General features: G+C 39.6%; 1 non-coding gene across 1 annotated transcript; it reads left to right on the forward strand.

The window, feature by feature from the left end:
* Positions 1-6,821: 6,821 nt before the first annotated feature.
* Positions 6,822-6,894, forward strand: TRNAK-CUU. Its single transcript has one exon. It is a non-coding gene; the product is annotated as a tRNA-Lys (tRNA).
* Positions 6,895-8,886: the final 1,992 nt, after the last annotated feature.

Consider the following 8,886-nt stretch of genomic DNA (forward strand, 5'->3'; position numbering starts at 1 on the left):
CTTGATGCTTCCATTGATTCAGTGAGATACTTGTTGCATCAAGGCTTAGCTTTCCGAGGCCATGATGAATCAGAGGAGTCAAAAAATAAGGGAAATTTCCGAGAGTTGGTACATACTTTGGCAAACCAGAATGAAGCTATACGGAAGGTAGTTCTTGAGAATGCTCCAAAAACTGTAAGTGGGTATGTGGAGATATTCAAAAGGAAATTGCAAATTATTTTGCAAAGGTAACATCAAATTTAATTGCCTCTATTTATGTTTTCTTGCAAATAACAAGTGTTCTCTAATAAGTTAATTATCTTTTGTGCAGATAACTTTAAATTCTATTATTGAAGATATTGGAGGTGATGTATTTAGTTTGTTGATTGATGAAGCTGCTGATGTGTCTGACAAAGAGCAAATGGCAGTTGTTTTGAGATATCTTAGCAAGCATGGATTTATCATTGAACGGTTAGTTGGAATCGAACATGTGAAGGAAACATCAGCAACTTGTCTCAAGGCTACTCTTCAAAAATTATTCACCGAGATTGGACTAAGCATAAAGCAGGTTAGAGGCCAATGCTATGATGGGGCTAGTAATATGCGTGGTGAGTTTAATGGCTTGAAAGCAAAGATTATGCAAGAGAATAAGTCAGCGTATTATGTGCATTGTTTTGCTCACCAGCTCCAGTTGGTTATTGTGGCAGTATCAAAGAAGCATGACGATATTGCAGATTTTTTTTACATGATCTCAGTTTTATTCAATGTGGTTGGAGCTTCTTGCAAAAGAAAGGATATGATTAGAGAGAAACATCGAGAGGAGGTAATAAAAGCCATAGGTAGTGGGCAGATTAGCACTGGCACAGGGCTAAATCAAGAACAAACTCTTCAAAGAGCCGGGGACACACGTTGGGGCTCACATTACAGGACTCTTTCAGTTATGTCTGTTCTGAAATATGTTGAGAAAGAAGGCAAAAGTGATAAGAAATGCCAGGCACGTGGTCTTGTAGCATATTTTGAGACCTTTGATTTTGTTTTTTATTTGCACATGATGTTGCATATATTGGGAAATGCAAATACTTTGTCACAGTCTTTACAAAGGAAGGATCAAGACATCCTGAATGCCATCTCATGTGTGAAGTCAACAAGGAATGAGCTGCAAGAACTAAGGGATAATGGATGGGACTCACTTCTTGAGAAGGTACATTCATTCTGTGAAGAGCATCACATTGAGAACATAAACATGCAGGAGCAATATGTTAATCGGCACAAACCACGGCATAAAACCAATAAGACAAACCTTCAACATTACCAAATTGAGTGTCTTAATTCTGTCATTGATTGGCAGCTTCAAGAGTTTGATGACCGCTTCAATGAGGTAAATTCTGCATTGCTTGGACACATGGCTTCTTTTAACCCAAAGGACTCCTTTGCTGCTTTTAACTTGGATAGCTTAGTGAAGCTAGCTGAGTTTTATCCAGATGACTTTGATTCAAGAAAACTAGATGATCTTGGTCCTGAACTTCGCACTTACATTGACAATGTGCGAGCAGATGAAAGGTTCGCCAATTTGGACGGAATCGCTGATCTTGCTAAACTAATGGTGGAAACAAATAAGCATATTACGTTTCCTTTGGTTTACCATCTTTTAAAGCTAGTACTGATATTGCCAGTTGCCACCGCATCAGTGGAGAGATGCTTTTCAGCTATGAATGTTGTAAAAAAAGTTACGCTACAAAATGGGTGATCAATTCATGAGTGATTGTCTAATCTGCTATGTGGAGAAAGATATTTTTTCTACCATTACCAATGATGCAGTGTTTAATATTTTTAAGGCAGTGAAAAATCGAAAGGGGACACTCTAAAATGTGAGTCCCTTTACAATATTATTTCTCTTGTTAGTACTTATTCTGAACTTGTCAAACTAACTTGTCGTTTTTTCAGTGTTCAAGGAAGATGAGAAGCTACACGTGGAGCTACAAAGTTATCTGATACTACTATATTTATAATATGTAAACAAATGATTTTATAATTTTATTGAAACGGGTATGTCTTGCACTCTTCAGTTTTTAATGCAACACAATGTGTGATATATAATACTATATCTCTATTCATTATGTTGTTTTTGGGTGCTATAATTTTGTTGTAAGATACTTTAAAATTATACTTTACACTTCACATACTAGTAGTAAGTTCTCACAACCAGTCATGGAGTGAACCCAATGGTCAAATTTTCTGGCTCCGCCCCTGGCTACTCAGATCAGCGACCGCACATAAGTGACTCACAAAAAGGTGGCCAGGCATTCGAATTTTATCCAACTAGTGTTTTTTTGTGGTTTCTTAAAAACACAGGAAAACTTTTTGTCGAGGGTGTCGTGCGACATATGCCAACGGATGACTTATCATGGAGGGGGCTAATAATACGTCGCCGGTGCCAGGAAACGGGATAAGGTGCAAACATGCCCGCCGGCGAATCTTACCCAGATTTGGGGCTCTGCTAGGAGATAACACCCCTACTCCTGCTCTGCAGGATCTCCGCATGATCACTCAAGCAACAATGGTGGCTACAAGCTTGCTCCTTGAGTTGTTTCTCTAGAGGGGGAAGAAGAGCAAGGCTAGCCCTAGCTTACTTCCTCTATATGCGTGTGTGGGTGTGTCAAGGTCCCAGTGAGGTTGAACCCTTTGCATGGGTGCCCTGAGGGGTTTATATAGGCCTACCCCCAAGGATACAATGGTAATCCGACCGGGTGTAGGATCCTGCTGTTAGTGTATGTAGATGCCAGCTTCTTCGCCGACCGCTGGGGCCCGCCGCCTAGTGGGTCCCGCCAGCTGCCTCGTACTTAGCCGACAGGCCGCGCCCGCCGCTCGCGGGTCTCGCCAGCTGCTCATTACTGTGGCAATGCTGCTGATGATGTGTGCTTTGTCGGGGGAGCGTGACTACAGTACTCGCCGCCTAGCGGGCGCTCACTGTAGCCACTCCCCGTCTCTTCGGATCAATGGTGCACGAACTCTGAGGGAAGGGGGAAGGCCGCTACTGGGAGTCGGCCTCCCATCTGCCGGTTGGCGGATCCCGCCGCCTTCTGGCTTCTCACTGACAGGTAGGGCCCGCCGCCTAGGGCCGTGCCGACGGCTCGTAGGGAGCATGGCCTTCTCTGCCATGGGTGATGTCATGGGCTGCGTGACAACAGTGTTGCGCCGGGCGAGGGATGTCCGCCCAGTACGCCGCACTGTAGCCACGCTAGGCCCTGGATTCGGGGATGACAGGCGTCGATGTAGCCACGCCCTGTCTCGTCGTCATAATGTGGTGCAAACTTTGAGGGCGATTGGGGCCGCCTGCTAGGAGCCGACCTCTTTGGAGGTCGCTTGCCAAGAGCCGGCCCACTTCGGGGCCGTCTTCTGGGCCTTGCCGTCTTCAGGCAGCCGGCCGCTTGGACCAGCTGGCCGCAAAGAGGGCGGTGCTTTGGTCTTTGATTCTTGAGGGGCACAGCCGGCCCCGATGTCTTGAAATGCCATGGGAGGCTGATGAGGCTACCCGTGGTCATTTACTCCGACACTTTTTCCTCAAAGATTGTTTTATTTTAAAGTGAACATTTTCAGAAACTACTAAAAGAATTGTGATAGATAAATTAGATGTGATTTTTTAAATTAAAAAATTAGAGAAGTTTCCAAAATAATAAAAGAGTGAAAATATGTTAAAATCCAAACATATTGTTGAATGTTTTGAACATTTTCTAAAATATGCTATCATTTTCAAGTTTTGCACATTTTCTAAAACATTGAATTTCTTTAAAATTATTTGTTTTCGTAAAATGCAAACACTTCTCCAAAATTTTGATTTTCTTCTATCATGAATTTTTCTAAAAGTTTAATAATTTTGGAAAGAAACTTATAAAAGAAAAGTAAAATATTAAAAAGAAAATAACTAGGTACACTAGGAAGAAGAAAAAACCAAGAGGGTCCCCAAACCGGACCTTGTACAACGTGTGCGTGCTCGCTAAATGTGCCGGCCCATAAAGGAACCACTACATGAGTATGTTGCGCGCATGTCCAACAAATACATGCACATAGAGTCCAATATGGATATCGGAACATGACCTGCCCGACTCCTGCACATGTCGTAAGCGAGGCCCAATTTACTATAGCTATGTTTTTACATTATCCGTCTCCGATAGTGTCGTGCTAAAAAAACTCATTTCACACAAATGTGTCACAGACAAAGAGGGTACGTGTCACACATAGGATATCTCAAAAAGAAAAAGGAAAAAAGCTAGCTAGGGGCCATTGTACTACTCTATATACCATGCATCTCGTGTAGATCTTTGTGACTGACGGGGAGTGGACATTTACAACAATCAGCCGCCAAGAGAGTGGTTGATGCCAGCGAGCGTCAGGGGGTTTCTGTTGGTCGTCAGTTGGCAATGGGAAGCCCGAGATCAGGCGAGGCCAGGCGGTCAATGGAGACAATTATAGATGAGTATATGACAATCGGGTAACTACTTTACCATGGATGGTGATGCATGCCAACGGTCTGTTGTGTACATGAGTAAGCCGTCAGCACCATAAATAAAGCATATCCTACTCCACATACATGAATGAGCTAACAAAACCAACATAAGCTCACAACAATTCTTGAGCCGAGGCATAATAACGACCTATTAACCCGTGTTGGTATTACTTTAAAGAAATAATTTTAAAAATGAACAAAGACACTTCTAATAAATAATGAATTGGTGGAATTGATATTACCCTTAAATAAAAGTAAATTGAAAAACTAAAAAGTCAAAATAATGAAGTTTTCTAAGAAAACATGAATTAGCTGTATTGGTACTACCCTTTAAGAAGAAAGAAAATAAAAAACAAATAAGGACAAATTTACACTCAATTTAAACGGACGTTATGCTTTTTTATAATATGCAAGTATTAGCATATAATAAATGAAAATTTCGCAAATAAACGTTTCTTAAGAAAGAATGAATTACTGTCTTTGTTATTATCTCTAAAGAAGAAAGAAAATATAATATTTTTTCTAAAATTTAAAACAAATTTTTCTAAGAAATATGAACTAGTGGTCTTGCTATTATCCTTAAGGGAGAAGGAGAATGAAATAAAAACTAAAAACAAAGTTTTCTAAGGAATAATGAATTGGTGGCATTGGTATTACCCTTTAAGAAGAAATGGAAAAGAAAATCTAAACAAACAATGGCATAATTTTGCACACGATTTACATCAAATTGGTTTTTATTATAATATGCATGAACAAACATATAATAATGTAATTTTCACAAAAAGGAAGTTACCTAAGAAGGAGTGAATTGATGGCATTGGTATTATACCATTACGGAAAAATGAAATAAAAACTAAAATAAAATCAGTTTTTCTAAGAATGAATGAATATATGGCTTACCCTTTAAGAAGAATGAAAGCGAAAAAACTAAAATATAATAATAATAATAATAATAATAGTAATAATAATAGTAATAGTAATAATAATAATAACTTCTAAGAAAGGTTGAATTACTGGCTTTCTATTCCCTTTTAGCAGAAAGCAAAGAAATAATGAAACAAATTGACACACAATTTATACAAAAATTGTGTTCTTTATAATATGCAAGAAGAAGCATATAATAGTGGAATTTTCACACAAAAACAAAGTTCCCTAAGAAGGAAAGAATTAGTGGCATCGGTATCGCCATTAGAGAAGAACTAAAATGACATCAAAACTAAAATATCATCAAAATGATTAAGTTTTTCTGAGAAAGAATGAATTAGTGGCTCTGATATGACCCTTTAAGAAGAAAGAACATGAGATAAAGACAAAAAATCATAATAATTAATTTTTCTAAGAGAAAAAAATATTAGTGGCTTTGGTATTGCCATTTTAGAAGAAAGGAATTAAAGAATTATGAAACAAATATTGAAAAAACTTTCACATAATTTATGTAGAATGTTTTTATGATATACAAAAATAAGCATATAATAGTGGGGTTTTCACACAAAATGGAGGTTTCTTGAGAACGAATGAATTAGTGGCATTGGGTTTATTCCTTTAAAGAAAAAACAAGAAATAAAATAATCTAAATCAAAATCAAAATAATGAAGTTTTCCTAAGAAAGAATGAATTGATGGATTTGGTATTACTCTCTAGTTAGAAAGAAAATGAAATGGAAAGTAAAATAAATAAAAATAATAAGGTTTTTTTTAAGGAAGAATGGATTAGTGGCATTGGTTCCCTTTAAAAAAGAAAACAAAAGATATTCTAGAACAAACAATGATAAAAATTGCACACAACATACACGCTTTTTCAAATATGCAATAATAAGCATAAATAATGGGCATGATGTTTCTGCTCGGGAGATCATATGCTCCCCCATGAAAAATTAGAAAAATAGTAAAAAAAAAGTTAAATAAATCTGATTTTTTTAAGAACAAACATTGATGAATACTCAACATGTCTGCAAAATTTCATGAAGAAACAACAATCAAAATGCATTGGTGAAAAAACAAAATTGATGATAACCAGCTACTAGAATATGTGATATTCTGATCATCACTTGTAAAATGCAATGCTTGAGGTTTTGGATGTTGGGGATAACCAGCTGTGGGCCAAGATGTCTCTGTGTTAAATGTGTTCCTAAAATAGATTTCATTGTCCCACATTTGCCAATAGTGATGGAGCCAAGGGGCATAACTTTTCTTTCTTTCAATAGTGACAGAGCTCTGTCTCATAGTACATATGTCAATTGGCCGAGTCTGACCATCTTCTGAAGATGACATCATGGCTTTCATTTCATGGAAGCACTATGCTGATCGATAAAAAGCTTTGGAAAAAAATTGTTCAACAAGCCCGTCTAGCTCAGTTGGTAGAGCGCAAGGCTCTTAACCTTGTGGTCGTGGGTTCGAGCCCCACGGTGGGCGCTTAATGTAATTAGTTGCTTTTTGTTCTGCCTGCTATAATAAACTATGTACTGTTTTTGCCTAACAAAATGCCCTTTTCTGATACTTACTATGTGCTGTTTTTTTCCGGGTGGATACTTACTATGTGCTGACAAACTGCATTTTCATGTGTGCTGAATTGTTGACTACATGTATAACAATGCAAAAGAAAAGGAAGATCAATTTCCATTTCTCGAAATTCAGAAGGGAAAGAGAGGATCATATAAGTACAACAAAATACTACATTACACGAACTATATACTCTAATAATAACATCCTCCCTCCAGCTTAAAAAATGTTCTTAATTATATTATGAGACGGAGGGCATACTTGCTTACATCCTCTGTTATGTACAAAGGGTTGCTGTCAAAGATCTACGGTTGAATCTTACTGATCTAAGCCTACATTTTATGTATGGCAACAGGCACAACAGGGGGTATGGTACTGGTGTTGGTGTCGGTCACCACACCATCTGAAGCGAAAACACCTGCAAACCTCAGTAGTGGTTGTTGCATCTGGACCTGGGTGCTGCTGCTGGGGTATTCTTCTTCTTCTGCTTCTTCTTCGTCGTCGTTTTCTTCGCCGTGGCTTTGGTGGCGACACACCATGGCTGTGGTGCACGATGCCCTCGGCCGTCGGCGTCGGCGGTCCCGACCTCCGTCACGTCCGGCTTACCGCAACAAGACTCCTGCTATACACCTTGCGGTGTTTTCCGTTCTTGTTTTGTCTTCAAGTAACCTTTTTCAGTCAGTCTACATTGTTCCAGTTCGTGGGTAGTACGTGTATATAGTGTACGTACGTTGATAATTCCGTTTTGGTTGACGACGTGACGGACGGCCGGACCAGCGCGAAGCGCGTCCACACCGCCCATGCGGCCGCGCGGTAGCACGTACGCGAAGTTTCAACATGCAATCCACAATTTCGTACGTGCGCTCTGCGCGGACAGAATTCTGGCTAGCAAAGCAAGTTTGCTTCATGCACGACCCAGTGTGTATGTACTATGTACCGTGGGGCCGGCAAGCCGCGCGGCGATACCTACGTCGAGGTGTACGTGGTCGGGCCCAACTGCACGTATGCATGCGTGCCACACGGTCCAAGGACAAAAAAGTACGTACGTACGTACGTACTGTATACGTGGCACGTCGTTTGCACGTACGCACGCATGCATGCGCGGCAGTCAACCCTGACTTCGGAACAACCATGCATGCATGCGACATGTGGGCCCGGTATAACGCATCCGGGTCGCACCACAACCACCCGACCTGACCGGCGTGCACCCGTGCATGCATATACTCCTTCCGTTTTTTAAGTTTGCATATAAGATTTGATCAAAGTTAAATTTTATAAAGTTTGACCAACTTTATAGCAAAAATACCAACATCTACCATACTAGAGCTATATGGTAATTTCATGATGCATCTAACAATATAGGTTTCATATTGTGAATTTTGATATATTTTTCTATAAACTTAGTCAAATTTAACAAAGTTTGACTTGGACCAAATCTTATATGTAGACTAAAAAGAAACGGAGGGAGTACCACGTACTCCCTCCGTTCCTAAATGTAAATCTTTCAAGAGATTCCGATATGAACTACATACAGAACAAATGAGTGAATCTACTCTAAACTATGTCTATATGCATCCGTATGTAGTCTATATTAAAATCTTTAAAAAGACTTATATTTGAAAACAAAGGGAGTACACGCGAACAAAAACATGCATGCATCCATCATACACGCTATATTTTGTTATAGAGGGAGAATAAAAATCACATCAGCGTGTCCAAACCATGGAATGAACACTACCGCGGTCGGTACGAACCGCCGATGTCGTCTGTACCTGCATGTTTTACTCTGCAAAGCCGCAAATATTCAACCGTATTAAACATATACACACCAGGCCCTCGCAAAAAAAAAGTAAGTAGCCAGGCCAGGACGTAGCTACTGGTGTTGCGTGCATGCTGTCACCACCA

The sequence above is a fragment of the Triticum urartu genome, chromosome 3 (genome assembly GCF_003073215.2).
Source record: "Triticum urartu cultivar G1812 chromosome 3, Tu2.1, whole genome shotgun sequence".
NCBI lineage: Eukaryota > Viridiplantae > Streptophyta > Magnoliopsida > Poales > Poaceae > Triticum > Triticum urartu.